The 17,308-nt window shown below is 36.4% G+C and overlaps 3 protein-coding genes across 10 annotated transcripts in view; 1 reads left to right on the top strand and 2 right to left on the bottom strand.

The window, feature by feature from the left end:
• Nucleotides 1-17,308, bottom strand: part of LOC127498683 (platelet-activating factor receptor-like) — a 136,075-nt gene that overhangs the window by 17,762 nt on the left and 101,005 nt on the right. The gene's annotated exons all lie outside the window — the stretch shown is intronic.
• The window catches only part of LOC127498684 (platelet-activating factor receptor-like), a 105,194-nt gene that overhangs the window by 17,648 nt on the left and 70,238 nt on the right, over nucleotides 1-17,308 (bottom strand). The window lies entirely within an intron of this gene.
• The window catches only part of LOC127498671 (uncharacterized), a 79,901-nt gene that overhangs the window by 54,118 nt on the left and 8,475 nt on the right, over nucleotides 1-17,308 (top strand). The window contains exon 1 of one of the 4 annotated variants that reach the window (XM_051868282.1): nucleotides 3,172-3,255. The exons of the other annotated variants lie outside the window; for them this stretch is intronic. The gene's annotated coding sequence lies outside the window, so the exon portion shown is untranslated. Of the gene's footprint in view, nucleotides 1-3,171; nucleotides 3,256-17,308 lie in introns of those variants that run through there. 4 annotated transcript variants of the gene reach the window in all.

Here is a 17,308-nt window from a genome sequence, read left to right as displayed (position 1 = left end):
GGTCGGCCGTCGGGCAGTTTTTGTTCGTTGGCCGACTAAGTTTTCTCAGTGTGTTCCGCACCGTCGGATGAAGTTGGTCCTCGTCGGCTTTTTTTCGGCCGATTCCACATGTTGAATTGGCGTCGGAGCTCGTCGGTCTGTCGGGCCATCTGATCATTCTGATTGGCTGTTCAGCTACTGCCACCTGCTGGTACGGAAAGGCATTTCATCTTACGCAGGCACAGAACTGACGTGCTCCTTGGCAGTGGCGCAAAAATGTGGTATGCAGTGCATAGGGGCGCCGCACGGAGGGGGGCGCCATTGTGCCAAAACGTCTTTGAAAATCTTTTTGAATAAAACGTTTAAAATAAATTTAAAAATGATGTTTGTTGAAAAATAATGTTTGTTTAGCATTTTAAATTCAAGTGATATCAACTGCTCACCATTTCGACAAGAGCCGTTGCTCTGTTACGGACAGTCACATGTCCAAAATGGACAGAGGAGGGAAGCGTTTCTGGGGCGCAGAACAGAAAACAGAAAACGCAAAAAAGAAAATGAAAATGGAAAACAGTGTCTTAAAATGAGGACATCGATGTCCATGTGGATAACAAGAAATTGGTAAGCGTAACCTATATCACTGAGTCTTTGATTTCATACACCGGTCGGTCTGTGTAGCGCCGCTTCAAGTCTTTTATGAATGGTCCGCTGAATCACTTTTGTTACATTCAAAACGCAGATTCAGAAATGAAACACTGCTGTGTGTTGCGTGGAGACGAACAGTTGTGCTTTGTCTTTATAGTTTCATTGGCAAAATTGAACAAACCAGACAATATTTTGTCTAAAATAACACAATATAAACTTATTTTAAACTTACGTATAAAATAAGTATTGCATTTTGCACTCATTTTATTTGGGACAAAAACAGCACTCGTGTAATATTGAAATCCGTTACTTTTGTGATACTGCTTAACTCATATGATAAATATGAGACAAAAACTCAATAAGGGGCATTTTTGCTCCAATATCTTGAGTTTTATGGCCATTCTAACTGCATTCTGTAAGCTCTATCCATCGCATAGTGCCCTGCATTATATATTTCTCATCAGATGACCTACATAGGTTTGGGGCGGGGCAAGTGCATTAAAAAATTGAAAGTTTTTTTTTTAATCGTAATTAATTAATCTAATTAACGTGTTAAATCGACAGTAAAATGCAGGAAGTTTTCTGTGTGTGAGGGTTAGGGGATATAGAGTGGCAAGAAAATTGAAAAATGTGAGAAAATGTGAATCCTTTGGATTTTCTGGATTAATTGATCATATCAATTGCTCAATGTCATATTCATTAAAGTCACAAGTAGACAAAACACAATGTAGGCTAGGGGGGGGGCGCCAACCATGATCTTGCATACCCCTCAGCAAATGTGCAGTTGCGCCCCTGCTCCTTGGCCGTCGGCTGTCGAGCGTCGGTTTGGTGTGTCAGGTCAACTTTGGACCCAGACGCTGCCGATGTGAGCCAACCCCGCAGTATGCTTTTGTCGCCACTAGTTCGTCGGCGTCGGCTTGGTGTGTTCCTGCCTTTAAGTAGAACCTCTGCCAGCAACCTTTATAGCCTCAGGTTGTTCAGCCAAAACTGGAAAACCATATAAAGTGTGAGCTGGACGCAAGAGTCCTCTATGCTGATCATTTTTGCTTATCAAAATACAAGAGAAGTGGTCTGGTCCTCCAAAAAAATGACATGAGGTCTTACAGGGTCATGAATTCATAAGCGTAACTAAGGGGACAAATTCATTGGAAAAAAACAAACAAAAAAAAACACTCTTTTCACTTCCCAGGCACAGGACTCTAATAAAATTAAGTTTTCCTTATCTTTTTAAGTAAACATTTCAATAGGCTATTATTTAGGCTACTGTTGTTTCTTATGGGGCGGTTTCCCGGACACTGATTACAGGGAATCCGCGGTGCATTAAAAAGCATTAAAAGTCATTAAATGGATTTTGCGAAACTTAAGGCCTTAAATGGCATTAAAAAGCATTAAATTGTATTCCTACACGCATTATTTTTTAGATAGTTTTGAAAAAAATAATAATAGCCTACCAGTTTATATTGAATATAACCTTCATAATTAATAACTTTGATTTGCTGTCGCAAAATATGTTGGTGTGATAGCCTACACACGGCCGGTGCAAAATTGCCGTAACGTCGTTTTGGACAGCGGCGGGCTGGCACCTGGAGACGGAAGGTTGAATCAGTGTTGCCAACTTAGCAACTTTTCCGACCCCTTTTGCGACTTTTTCGAAGAAAGCGCATTGTGATGAATATATACTTGTTAACCTGATCTAGCTTCCGAGACTCCCCGGTACTACCGCACGAGCACGAGGTCTTGCATTCCTGCCGCAGGCGTACCTGAGTCTGTTTAGTGAGTGGCTGAGAGGAGCAGCGCATTCAGTTGAGGGTGTCAGAGAACAAATAAAATAGATACAATTGCCTCTAACCTGAGTGATCATTTTACGTGTACATATAGCCAAAATCACAGCAAATGTTTTTATATTATGTGTATGGTGATTTTGTCAGACAACGTCTCGATTATAAATCAGGATTTTAGCGCTGGTTTAACATGCAGGGCTCGACACTAACGCTTGTCAATTAGTCCGGGATAAGTGTATTTTTTTAAGGGCCTGATTAAAATGTCAATACCAAAAAACAAAACAAAAAAAAACAAACAAAAAAAAAACCCCGAGAATGACTGATTTTATTACATTTAGTTTAAGTGGCGATCCATAGTGGATAATAGGCTGTATAATGTAGTGACGATAACAAGGTTGCGCTGTTGAGGCTCGCGCATGATCTCGAGGAGAAATGGAAACATGAGCGAAGCACACACAAAAAGTTTTTATAACTTGATACAGGTAAGTAAAATCACACGACCAAGATTGCTGTTTTTCTTAAATAGGCTACGGTCACGATTAAAAACGTTACACTGATTTCATACAACTGTTCAGTTCTATTTTAGCAGCAAAAATATTTTCAAACAAATCACAGCACTATAGCGCAACAAATTTATTGCTGTAAGTCTTTTAGTAAAAGCACTTTCAGTTCAACTGTTCGGAGGGACAAATTAATTTGTCTTGCTTTCTTTCTGCGCTTTCCTTTTTCTTGCCTGTCTCGCTTCATATTCTCACTGTTTCACTGTTCTCACCATCTGTAGGAGGATGAAATTCTGCAGTGCTCCATTGGTTTTGACCTCACCTTGCAGAACAGTAGGACCTGGAGGCAGCAGGTGAGTATAATTCAAAGGAAGGCCACTAGATTATTTCTGCTGAATAACGTGAGCGCTTAAATGCTTTAGTTCTAGTGTACTAATATTTATTATTACATATGTTTATTGGGCAAGTTGATTTCAAACTTTATTTTTTATTATTATTTATATATTTTATTTTACATTTATATACTAAAAATGAATATATTTAATATTCATGCATGTCAGTCAATCTGTACACATCAGTCTCAGTATTTTTGTATTTACTTATACAGGTGGTGGTCATATAATTAGAATATCGTGAAAAAGTTCATTTTTTTATTGTAATTTATTATTTTAAAAAATGAAACTTTCATATATTCTAGATTCCCTACATGTAAAGTAAAACATTTCAAAAGTTTTTTTTTTTTAATTTGTTGATTAGAGCGTACAGCTCATGAAAGTCCAAAATCCAGTATCTCAAAATATTAGAATATTTACATTTGAGTTTCATTAAATGACCATCCCTACAGTATAAATTCCGAGTATCTTTTGTTCTTTGAAACCACACTAATGGGGAAGACTGCTGACTTGGCAATGGTCCAGGAGACAATCATTGACACCCTCCACAAAGAGAGTAAGTCACAGAAGGTCATTACTGAATGGGGTGGCTGTTTACAGAGTGATGTATCAAAGCATATTAAATGCAAAGTTGACTGAAAGGAAGAAATTGGGTAGGCAAAGGTGCACAAGCAACAGGGATGACCGCAAGCTTGAGAATACTGTCAAGTAAAGCCGATTCACACTTGGGAGAGCTTCACAATGAGTAGAATGAAGCCGGAGTCAGCACATCAAGAGTCACCACACTCAGACATCTTCAGGAAAAGGACTACCAAGCCACTTCTGAACCAGAGACAACGTCAAAAGCATCTTACCTGGGCTAAGGAGAAAAAGAACTGGACAGTGAACAGTGGTCGAAAGTCCTCTTTTCAGATAAAAGTAAATTTTGCATTTCATGTTGAAATCATGGTCCCAGAGTCTGAAGGAAGACTGGAGAGGCACAGAATCCAAGCTGCTTGAAGTCTAGTGTGAAGTTTCTGAAGTCAATAATGATTTGGGGGGGCCGTGACGTCTGCTGGTGTTGGTCCATTGTGTTTTATCAAGTGCAAAGTCAATGCAGCCATCTTCCAGGAGATTTTGGAGCACTTTATGCTTCCATCTGCTGACAAGCTTTATGGAGATGCTGATTTCCTTTTCCAGCAGGACTTTAGCACCTGCCCACAGTGCAAAAACCACTTCCAAGTGGTTTGCTGACCATGATATTACTGTGCTTTATTGGCCAGCCAATATGCCTGACCTGAATCTATGGGATATTTTCAAGAGAAAGATGAGAAACAGTCGATCCAACAATATACAGATGATCTGAAGGCTCAATAGTGCCTCAGCAGTGCCACAGGCTGATCACTTCCATGCCACACTTCACTGATGCAGTAATTTGTGCTAGGAGCAAGTCATTTGCTGTAATATGTCCTGCCAATCAAGTATTGAGTGCACAAAAGAACATATTTTAAAGAACTTGAACTTTTCTGTTTTGCAAATCCATTTTTTGATTGATCTTAGGAAATATTCTAATATTTTGAAATACTGGATTTTGGACTTTCATGAGCTGTACGCTCTAATCATCAAAATTTAAAAAAAAAACTTTTGAAATGTTTTACTTTACATGTAGGCAATCTAGAATATATGAAAGTTTCATTTTTAAAAATAATTTATAATAAAAAAATGAACTTTTTTATGATATTCTAATTATATGACCAGCACCTGTATATGTTAAAAATAGAAATTAAATTAAATTTCGGCAGCCGCAAAGGCGTGGTCACCTCATGTTTTCAGATTCGTCCTCGGAACAACTAAAAGATTCTGTGACTGAGATCGTAAGAGTCTCTCCTTCTGCTCCTGAATCAGTTCCGTGAGGATTTAAGGATTTAAAAACAAATAATAAAATCTTAAAATTAATCCTAAAAGAAACTGGTAACCAATGCAGGTTACCATGGATATTTGTCTTACAAAAAAAAAAAGAGAAAAATATACACGGATGAATTATTCACAATAAGATCTTTAACATGCATTTAGATAGGGTGAATTTTAATTTCATGCCTTTAAGTAAATAATGTCTTTTTAATTTGTAGGTTTATTGCTAGAAAATCCCAAATCACACGATTAGTTAGCAAATTTTAGTAACAGGCATAACATTGGTGAGTTCACTACTCCATTGTTTCACCGTAGTCTACATGGGGTGCAGCATATGCTCTATTCAGTGTGAATAAGAATCTGTTAACAGCTGAGGACAGAGACTGTAAAAAAAAATAAAAAAAATGGACGACGCGACGCCGCTTCCTTTTTTTATGCTTTATTTGAACATTTAGTTTACACTATGTAACAACAAACTCAAAATATAACAACAATGAAGAATAACACCAATAGAATATAAAAAAAACAATCAGTACCATAGTCAAAGCAGTAAAAGACCATAAAAGGAAATAAGAGGGCATCAAACAAATGAATAAAAATTACACATTGAATACAGTAAAGAGTTTGTAGGCCATGCAAATTGTACGTTTTGAGAGCTTTTTTGTTAAGTGAGAGTGAAATTGTGAGTAAATAATGTTTTATCTTTTGAAAGAATACTACAAAAATAGGTTTACAATTTGAAAATTTACATTTATGAATATAAAATCTACATAGAAAGAGAATTAGGTTTATTATTAAGCAGGCATTTGAATCCGCTGCAAAGAAACCAAAAATAACAGATTTAGGATTCATTGAAAAACCTTGTAAGATAGCACTTGAAATAAAAGAACTAACATCTTTCCAGAGCTGAAAAGTATAGTTGCACGACCAAAACAAATGAAGAATTGTTTCAGTATCATTCTGACAAAAGGAGCATTTAGTGTCGAAATCTGATCCAATTTTTTTCTTAAGAAAATGTTTGACAGGGTAAATATTATGGAGTAATTTAAAAGTTATTTCTTTTATTTTGTTAGTGAGGAAAAATGTTTGTTGCATGGACCATATATTTTTCCAATTTAGATTATTAAAAAGGTTGTTCCAATATGAGGCTGCAGGGGGGAGCAGAGACACTGTTCTCAAGGAATAAAGTTCTTATTTTATAATTTCTTCCTTTTTTCCCAGTGAAACATATTTCACCAATAGGCATGTTAACAGGCTCAGGAAAGGGAATTGTCTCTATAGATAGAGTATAATTTTTGAAAAGCATGCATATGCCAGATGCAATAGCATCCGTAATTGCAAACTCTTTAGGAGTTACAGGTATATTATATTGTAAAAGAAATTCTGTATACCTAAAAAGTAGACCATCCTTGTTAAAGAGCTGACCAACATGAAATATTCCGTTACTGAACCACTGATTATAAAACAAAGATTTATTCTTAAATAAAATAATCCTATTGTTCCATATGTAACACCGGTGGGGAGAAAAGCTATGTTTGTAAGTAAGAGTCCATGCCAGAAGAACCTGTTGGTGAAAGTTAGATAGCTTGACAGGGCGTTTTTGGTTATTAAACATTAAGACAAATTTTGCACCACCAAACTGTGAGAAGACAAGATGAGGGAAAATATTCCAAATGGAGGAGGGATTTTTGAGGAAACGATTAAGCCGATTTATTTTTATTGTATAATTCAATGAGTTAAAGTCAATCAAGTTTAAACCACCCTTTTGTGAGAATTTAATATTACTGATTTCTTTAAATAATTCCATCGATTACTTTACATGTGGGGTTATTAAGGTACAATGATTGAGCGGCATAAGTAAGGCGAGACAGACCTTCTGCTTTAACAAGCAAACTTCTGCCTTTCAATGAAAGGTCTCTCTGTAGACAGCAATTAAACTTTTTTTTTTTTTTTTTTTTTGTAATAATAGGGTTAAAATTTGCAGAGCATCTAATGTTATCTTTAGTTATCTGTATACCCAACACAATTTTTAACTGCAATACCATTAATTGAAGAAGCCGTACTATTTTTAACTGGAAGTAATTCACATTTATTAAGATTAAGATGTAAGCCTGAAGCTTTAGAAAAACGCTGAAGAATATGTAGGGCTGTAGGTATTTGGAGAGAGCCCTCTAAGAACAGAGCAGTATCATCCGCTAACTGAGTAATCATTATCTCTGTATTTCCAATACTGATGCCTTTTAGATGGCTTGTTTTGATGTATAAACTTAGAAATTGTGTTGCAATCAAGAAAAGATAGGGAGAGACTGGACATCCCTGTCGAACACCTCGATTAAGAAAATCTGGGAGAGGTACAATTACTTAATTTAATTGAACTATTACTGTTCACGTACAACATTTTGATCATATTACAAAAGGGGTTCCCAAAGCCAATTCTATGCAGTTTTTCTAATTCTATGCAATTTTTTCAAGGTAATAGGGCTGGCCACAAAAGGCTTACCTACCATATTCAACTGCTGTACATTCTGGAGAGATTCAGAAAAAATCATTGGCATCTTGGTAGCAAAATTTGGATGTATAGCTCACTGTAAAATTTAGCGCAAAATTTTCCAATAATTTTCTGATCTTCACTTAGTGTTCCATCAATTATGAGTTTTGTTATATTATTATTTTTGGCTTGCTCCCTTTCTAATCTAAAGAAATATGCGGAGCTTTGCTCACCTTCCTCGAGCCATTTTCTGCGCGACCGTATATAGTCTCCTTCAGCTTTATCTTTATATATTTTATCTAATTGCTGTTGCTGTTTAGCAAGTTCAGCTTTTTCAGAATCAGTAATATCTTCCGTATTTTTGGCTAAAAGATTGGCAATTTTAAAAATAACTTCATTCACATAGGATTTCCCCTTTTTAGCTAAGTCAGCACTGAATTTACGAAGAAATTTACAGACTTCATATTTAGTTAGCTCCCAATTACTGCAATAATTATTTTCTTCTTTTGCTTTATTCCAAAAGGTAGTAATGATGTCATCAATTTTGTTTCTTACTTCATCATAAGAAAGGACTGAATTATTAAGCTTCCAATAAGAGGGAGCTCTATACGAGTTAACATTATATGAAAGAGGGATTCGAATAGTAATACATTTATGATCAGATAAAGGTGAAGGTATAATGTCAGATGAAATATTATGCAGCTCCTTTGAAGTAAGCCATAGGTCAATGCGAGATTGGCACTAGAGAGAGTTATTACTCCATGTAAATACTTTTAGAGATGCGTGGGTTTCTCTCCAGCTATCAACCAAAGAAAATGGTATTAGATGATTATTAGATCTGGGGGGCCATCTATATTATTGTCCATAACCACATTGAAATCGCCCACAAAAATAAAATAAGAGCTGGGGTAATTATTTAACAGTGAAAGTATACGTTCTTCAATACGATAAAAGAATTTTTCATTTTCCTTTTGTTGATTAAATCCGTAGAGATTGGTAACAATAAACGTAGTATCTGAAATTTCAAGTAAAAGACAAACGTATCGTCCATTTGGATCACAGTCTGAAAACAGAATTTTCCCTTTAAAGCGATGAAGATGCAAACCCCAGCTGAGTTTGATGTTCCATGGGACCTCCACAGGTCCATGCCTCATTGTGATCTCCAAAAATTGAAATCTTCTTTAACTGAATGACATTCTTGTAAAAAATGAAAGTCAGAGTTAAACTGTTTAAGGTATAAAAAGATAGCTTTGCGTTTGGTAAGGTTTCTTAGCCCTCAAAGAAATAATAGACCGAACCATGACATAAAAAAATCAAAAGAAATGAAAAAAATAAATAAATAGAACGTTTAGGAAGATATTATACAAATAACGTAGCAAGAAAACGCACTTGTCTAGGAAGTATGTGCATAATGGAGCTCAGCAAATTCTATAACAAAAGATACCAAAGTAATGATGTAGTGCAGTACAAAATAAATATTCGTGAATTATTAACATTAGAACAAAGGAGTATAAAAGAACAGGTAATACACACATTGTTAAACAGCAATAGCATTAAAGCTCCTCGTTTTGTTCAACAAATTCTAAATTAAATCCATTAGAACAGGGTTAAGATCCAAAGAGGTGCACAAGCGCACGAGTTTGTTTATATAAAAATCCTCAAGTGTGCAGTTCTACAGAGTGGAGCAGGTAAACAAATAGTCAGAAAGGAGAATTCAAGTTGGTGGAAATATTTCCATGCCATCCACAAAGGCCCTACCTCCTACAAAACAGGCCCGCTTGTTATCTCGCCGTGCTTGTTCTACGAGAGGCCATCGTTTCTTTCTATTTTCTCTATCCGTCGGAGACAGATCCTCTGAGATTTTTAAATTGTTGTTCCTGAGAAACTGAGAGTCCTTCGCTGCTCGCCAAATTGCGTCACGATTGAAGCGCGAGGTAAACTGATTGATGATCCCCCTAGGTTTGTCAATGAACAGTATCAACAACGTATGGAAGTTTGTCTCTTGCTTCTGGTAAAAGCTGCTGGCATACCTGGATGACATTTTCCCGAACATCCTCCCTCTCCTTTTCGGGGATCTCGTAAACTCTCAGGCCACGTTCACACTGTCAGTTTTTGGGATTGACAACCGCATTTACTTACAGGTGTGAGTCTTGAAATGTCCCGTTCAACAGCAACTTACAGTAGCGTCTGGAACACTGTCTGTATGAACGTGCAACCAGAGTCAAGCCGTATTCTCTTACTAGTAGTAATATTAAAGATGGCGACATCCATAAAACTGAAAAGTCTCATCACTTTTGACATGACAAGAGACCAATTGAACCACGAGTGTATCCATTCAAACTTCATTAACCAACAGCAGCATGTAAACACGCGATAGCCGGAGTGTTTAACCGTTGCACTGGCATGTCACGTCCTTTGCAACGTCTCGCGCATGACACGGCATTTGAATTTGGAAAAGAAACACAAGACTGACGGTCGGAGACTGCCGCTCCGGTGGAAAACAGTGATTGGATCTACCACCTTAAGATGATAGCCTAGATATAGGCTACCTTAGGATAGAGAGATAGCCTACGCTTTTCTTGCTCAGACGATTTCGTCTCAACATTCTTCACTTGTGATTTCATTGCGCCGAGCTGGGTTTTAACATCATTAACTTCGGCACTCACAAACTCAACAGCTGTCTTCACGTCGGTTATCTGTTTGGTGTTTTCAGTGATGGTCTCTTTCATGCTCGCGATCGCTCTTGCATTCTCCCCCACCATTCTTTCCAATGCATCAGATGGATTGTTAATTAGACGCGAGAGTTCTTTGAACTGTGAGAGAATATTGGCAGTATCAAGGCTTTCTATCTTCCAATGTTTAATTAAAGGAGACTCAAATATTACCTCAACAGGCATGATATCTGCAGAATCCATTTCTGACTTGAGATAATCATGAAAATTTTCACTCAAAAGTTTGTTTGAGTCTTGTTGCCTCACTGGAGTAGCTTTATTAGCCGGATTAGCCTTAACTTGGTACAAGTTCTTGTTTTTCCTCTTCTCAGATTTTCCCATTCTCAATCATTCTAAACGTTACTACAATCACATATGCACCGAAGTATAACTGAGTGGTCTCTGTTACTGCACTACAAATTAAAATATTAGTTTGAATTTGCAGAGCTCTCTAAAGCACGTCTTGTCAGAGCGCCATCTTGAGGCCGCTTCCTTCCATTGTAATGAACTAAATGTAAAACGTACGACGACATGTTACGCAAAAACGTCAGTTTAGAGCCTGGACATGTGCAGAAGGAATCGTCAGTGGAGCCCGGAGGCGGAGTCGTGGTATCAAACTTTCGCCCAGAGGACTGCATCATCAATGATGTATTTTAAATAGGCTATATAAATGATACACAATTTAAAATTCTACCTATAAAATAATAGGCTATTCTGTTTCTAGAGCAATAATATTTTTGAAACCACAATAAACTCAATATAATATGCCACTAGAAACAACTCTAAAATGTCAGAAACGGTCCTGCCATTTTAAATAAAGTTGAACTAATGTTACAGGAGATCGATTGCTGTAGACAGTGCTCTATAATTAATTAGAGTAGGCTGTCATTAGTTTTGTCCTGCTAATTATTATTTTATACCCATAAAAATAATTAGTAACTGCCAGATAACAATCACCTGCTTTTTCCCGACATGGCTAACATTAGGCGTGTTATCTTAACTAATAACATTTATTAATTTGCTAATAAAGCCCACATTTAACGTTACCAAAAAAAAGTTCAGTGATCCGTCAGATCCTACAGTTTACTGCTGAACAACTCATTTTGTCGGTGTGAAATAACACAGAAATCGAAAATTATTAGTTAGTTATATATATTCAATCTCCCCTCGAAGCTCCTACAGTCCTCCGAGAAGCTGTCAATCACAACTGTCAATCATGACGACACACCCCGTTTCTGTAGCATCAAATTGCTAGCTAAAATCAAACTTATCACAAAAACGAACAATTGAATATATATCACCCCACAATATTTTAAATTCTTGCACTGCTCTGCAGCACTTCATTACATCACTCTGCATGTTGTTAGGATCAGAGCCGTTAAATATGTTTTTCAATGGCTCTGGTTAGGATGACAAAAAGGTTTAAAAGTTACATTATTAGTCTGGTCTGCCTCAGCGGTCTAAGAACGCTCGTCAATGTCAAAATGATTGAGATGGCCAATCAAATTAAAAAGTAGGCGGGGTTTACGTTCTCTTTTTGCTCGTGCACACAGTCTTCACAGCGCAGACGAGCGCGTCAATTGATCGCTTAACTCCATTGCGGAGGTGCTATTTTTCCGGTAAAATCACAAAACAAATGCACACAAACATGTCCCTGCTCTTGATATACAACCATTGATGGACATCTTTGATTTTAATGAGGGAAAAAACAAAAAACTATGCAAGGGCGGATTAGAACTTGCAACCTTTGATACTGTTAACAAAAATTTTACCACTAGACCACTAGGGAATTTAAATATTCCTTGCGGATCTATGTATTTATTCACTAAATTGAAAAATCTCGGAACTAACAATATATTGTATTATGAAACTACATTAAACATGAGTTCTCAATGTACTATTGAAATTGATTTCTGGAACAATTTCTACAATTGTTATTGTACATATCTGATATAGCATTGTATTAGTAGCAATTTCGTTCACTGTTTTGTTTCTTTATGCTTTATTAAAAAAAAAAAAAAAATGTTCAAGACATGGTCCAGCCACCAGGGGGCGATCAAAGAGCCCGCAGCTTCACTTTTCAGGACGTATGGAGTAACCCCAGAGTGCAGCCTGGACGATTGGGGCGGGCGACACATTAAGGCACATTATACACCCAATTTCATTGGTTTATAATACAGCAGAGCTTATTGGCGTAGACACTTGGGGCATGAGCATGCGTATTCCTTTTTGAGCAACTTTATGAATGATCTACGCTGTTTGACCGTACTGCATATAAATATAATAATATAATATAAGTGCTATAACCATGGCTATTTCAGTTATGACCAATTGGATAATGTTTTGATGAACTTCAGACTCAAGTTAGATGAAGTTAGTGTACTGTACGCTTGGTATGGCATCTCCGGGTTCTTCAGGCATAAAATCGCCGTCTAATAGCCTACTGCTAAATCTGGGGAACGAATTCCTAATTCGTGGCCACGATATAGCCTATATAGAGCCAGGACTACATCAAGTGATGTAAAGTCAGATTTATCTCAAATCTCAAACTGTGCATCATTTATATCAGCAACATATTTCTATCGCCCAGTCCTAAAACTGCTCAATATTAGGCTAAAGCTTGCAGACAATATGACTTTTTGCAAAACTACTTTGAAGCGATGTGTATTTAGCGTTATACAAATAAATCTGACTTTACTTCACTTGATGTAGCCCTGGCTCTATATAGGCTATTCCGTGGCCACGAATTAAGAAATCGTTCCCCAGATTTAGAAGTATTAGTCGGCGATTTTCTGCCTCAAGAACCCGGAGATGCCATACCAAGCGTAGCCTACAGTACACTAACTTCATCTAACTTGAGTCTTAAGTTCATCAAAACATTAGCCAATTGGTCGTAACTGAAATCGCCATGGTTATAGCACTTATAGCCTATTATATTACCTGTCGCCCCGCCCCAATCGTCCAGGCTGCACTCTGGGGTTTCTCGGTTTTTCTGGATAAAAACAAAAATAACGTTTACGTTTATCAGCCGATTTCAGTGGTTTATAATGTACGTGGTGTACAAAAAGTTCTAGTTACTTAAAATCTCTATAGTTAGACATATAAAATATTTATTTTAATAAGAAATAGTCAAAGCTCAGGCTTGTCATGTATCTGGCTACTTTATTCTTGCATAAGAATTGTGAAAACGCCCATACTGAGATATAATTAAATTTTCACATTAAATGAAAAAGTTTTCTTATTGTGGAAAAGGCATTTTCTGTCTTAAGCTCAAGAAAAGCTAAAATTGGGTTTAAGAATTGATCACCATTGATAAAATGAAAAAAAAAAAAAAATCGTCAAATACAAATCACACAGGCTACTTTCTGTTTTTTAATGCACAAAGAAAATAAAGATGCATATTTAAACTTCAGGAAATTTAGTTTATAAAATAAGATATAATATAACCTAAAACTATATTAGAAATCATGTAAATTCAACTTTCACAGCTAACTAGCGACATTGCTAGCTATTTTAGTCTGACTCCGGTGGCCAACTACTATCAATATAATTATATAATGACCAAATACAACCCGAAACAAATGTTCAGTCTTACTTGTGAAAGGTCATTCCCCGAGAACTGTTTTCAATTGTGCAGCGATTTGTACAGCCCCATACATGACATGCAAGAAAAAAATTAAGTCGTGCGCACGATTTACTAATTCGTTCCCTCGATTTACTAAATCGTGCGCACGATTTACTATTTCGCTCACTCGATTTATAAATCATGCGCATGATTTATCAATCGAGGGAACGAAATAGTAAATCGTGCGCACGTTTTAGTAACGAAATAGTAAATCGTGCGCACGTTTTAGTAAATCGAGGGAACGAATTAATAAATCGTGCGCACGATTTAGCCTACTATTTTTTTTCCTGCATGTCATGTCCGGGGCTCCGTAGCCCCAAGCAGCACACGAAGCAGGCATTTTTCTCAATTCCAGTTATGAGCGTTATGGGAACTTTGCCCCGCACAACATGGCGGCGCCGTTGACGTACGGTCCAGCGGCCATTAGGGCGTCTAGTGTTTATTATAATGTCTATGGTATGAGGCACATCCGGCTGAGGACAATGGAACTAGATGAGTGTTGCAGAGTCTTATAAGTTGTGTGAGGGCTCCCTCTGCTGATTGGGAGAGAATTGTAAAACCCACATATGTTAATATTTCATTTTTAAGACATTCATTACATTGTAAATGTTTGAAAAGTTTACATGCCTTGCTACAATCTCATGTTTCTAACAGCTTTGTTTTAAACAGAGCTTATATAAACAGACTTTATATACATTAGAATAATTATTTCACATTTGCTCTCCAAGGACTCTGAAAGTCAAAACAATTGTTGAGCTTTTGTTAGACATATTTTGCTTACAGTAAAATTAATAAAAACTTGCTGAACTTTTGATGTAGCAGGTCCCAGCTAACACAGTATTATATTTGTTATGTTTGTTATCCCCCTGATTACTTTCTGCTTAATTAAGTCCCTCAAAACACACACACACACACACACACACACACACACACACAAATAATCAATACAGTCCAAATGTATAAAGTGTGTAATATAAAATTAGCTCTCTGGGGGCATCAGGAAAATGTTCACAGACTAATTCATTGTGACATTTCCATTAACTAATGATTTGAGGAATATTTCTCCTAATCTGAGAACATTTTAAGCATTTAATGAGAATGTCCCTTGGAAGGGAAGGAAATTGATTCATTTGATATTTTACAGAAATGTAGTTTACAGCTTTACTTTAAACTATCGAAGAAAAAAACTAATTTTCAACATTAAAGATGATTAGAATCCATTAAATCTATATTATATAGAATTATTGTGCATCAGTGCTTGAACATAAATACATTTTCACATTTAAACCCTCCAGCTGTTTCGTCTGTTATATTTTACTGTTATTATAAACACATTTTCTGTTCTTTTTTGAGGTGTGGTTCAAAATGTTGTTGGCAGGCCACAGATGCTGTCCATAGCACCCAAAAATGAATACTGTGTCATCATTTTTTTTATTTTATTTTTTATTTTATTTTTTTTATTAAAGTCAGTAAGGTCTTAACAAACATTGGACTCCACTGACTTTCAGACATTTTTCGAAGTATCTTATTTTATGTTTCACAGAACATGATTAATTTTGGGTTGAACTATGATGACCTGAAAATAATGTACTTTGTACTTTTAATCTAAATTAAATAAGTAAATAATATAATTTTGTCCTTGTAGATGTAATTAGGGAGGAGTTAGGGTATCCTGTTTCAGTAGTAATTGTGCTTATAATTAAAATTCTTGCTATACAAGACTAACCCAATGCAGTGGAGTCACTATTCTGATTAATTTCTTGAATCAACCCTGGGGGGCGCTGATGCAGGCAATGGGAACCTGAACACAGGCATGCATGACTAATGAAATCTGTGGGTGCTTCTCATTTTTTTTTGTGCATCTTGTTTCCTTTCGTCGCATCTCAGCTCCACCTCTTTAGGATGTGAGGGAAGGACAAGTGGTGCTCACTACAGAGCCAAATGACGTCCAGCTCCACCTCTCTCTAATGGGTGGAGGGATACAGGTATGGGTAGGGTTAGGATGGTTGGACTTTCTAGCTCCAACCATTACACCCGAATTACATTCAGAGAGGGGGAGCTGGACATCCTGAGAGGGGAGCTGGACTCCACGGAAGCAAGGAAAGTAAATGAGGACAGAGGAATGAAAGGAAATCTTATTTCAAATTGGAATATTGTTGATCACTCGAGCATCACTTCAAAGCATCATCAGCTGCGGTCAAGGGATCTGCCCTCTGGTTGTTGAAGGGCAACAGGGCATCTTGCTTTCTTATTATTTATTATGAATTTCTTAAATAATCATATATTTAAAAAATTCATAATAAATAATAATAATGCAAGATGCCCTGTTGAAATATGTGAGCGAGGAAATGAGAAAGCATCAATTCGAGTATTGAGAAGCACCCATTATGTGCTTTTTTTCTCTGAGACGTAATAAGCAGGTCCCCGGCTCAAATATTTATTTTGTTAATATTTTTTTCTGCAGTAAGAAAGTCTGTTAGTAAAATCTGTTGACTTCAGCAATCTTTGTTGCATTATGCCAACAGTAACAGTTCAAAAATGGCAAAAAACATTATTCAGTAAATATACCTCTGTGATATTTAATGTTTTGGTTTTCTTCACTATTTATGTTTGTCTTTCTACAGAAAAAAATATTAACAAAATCAAAAATTTGAGCCGGGGAAGTTTCCGAAATTTGTTTGATTTGACATGGAATGAACCTACAGTTTTGTTTTTTTTTGTTTTGTTTTTTTAGGTAGAGAATACACAGAAAAGCAAAAACAGTTTAATGATTTTATTTAGCCTTTTTAGCACAGATTAAGCCTTATATGATATAAACAACATCATGTGCAAACATCAATGATCATTTGAATAAATATAAAACACTTGCTGTACTTTAGTATCTGTAGAATGTGGGACCAATAGTCTTTCACAACTGTCCTTCACTCTTCTTCTTTTCTAGTCAAGAGATGAACAGGTTACTCATTCACTTAAACTGAATTGACAAAAACCCAAGTCCCTATTGTTGCATAACATCTCCTTCATGTACCTAAGAAGAAAGTCATATGGGTTTGCAACAAAGTGAAGATGAGCAAATGTCAACTATTAGTTTTGGATGAACAATCTCTTTACAAATTAGAGCACACATAACAGTTTCTTGCCAAACTTCCTGCTTAATGCAGAAGTTTATTTTTAAGAAAGATTCTTCAGAAGCAGCTGCCATACAAGCATTATGCTATTTTAAAACCACAAGGACACAACGGTGAACATTGCTGAGCATCGAATAAATGTCTTAAATGCCACCATAAAACTCAGCTCATA

Source organism: Ctenopharyngodon idella, chromosome 17, assembly GCF_019924925.1.
Source record: "Ctenopharyngodon idella isolate HZGC_01 chromosome 17, HZGC01, whole genome shotgun sequence".
Classification (NCBI taxonomy): Eukaryota; Metazoa; Chordata; class Actinopteri; order Cypriniformes; family Xenocyprididae; genus Ctenopharyngodon; species Ctenopharyngodon idella.
Note: the sequence above shows the minus strand (reverse complement) of the source record. Positions and strands in the feature narration are given on the sequence as shown.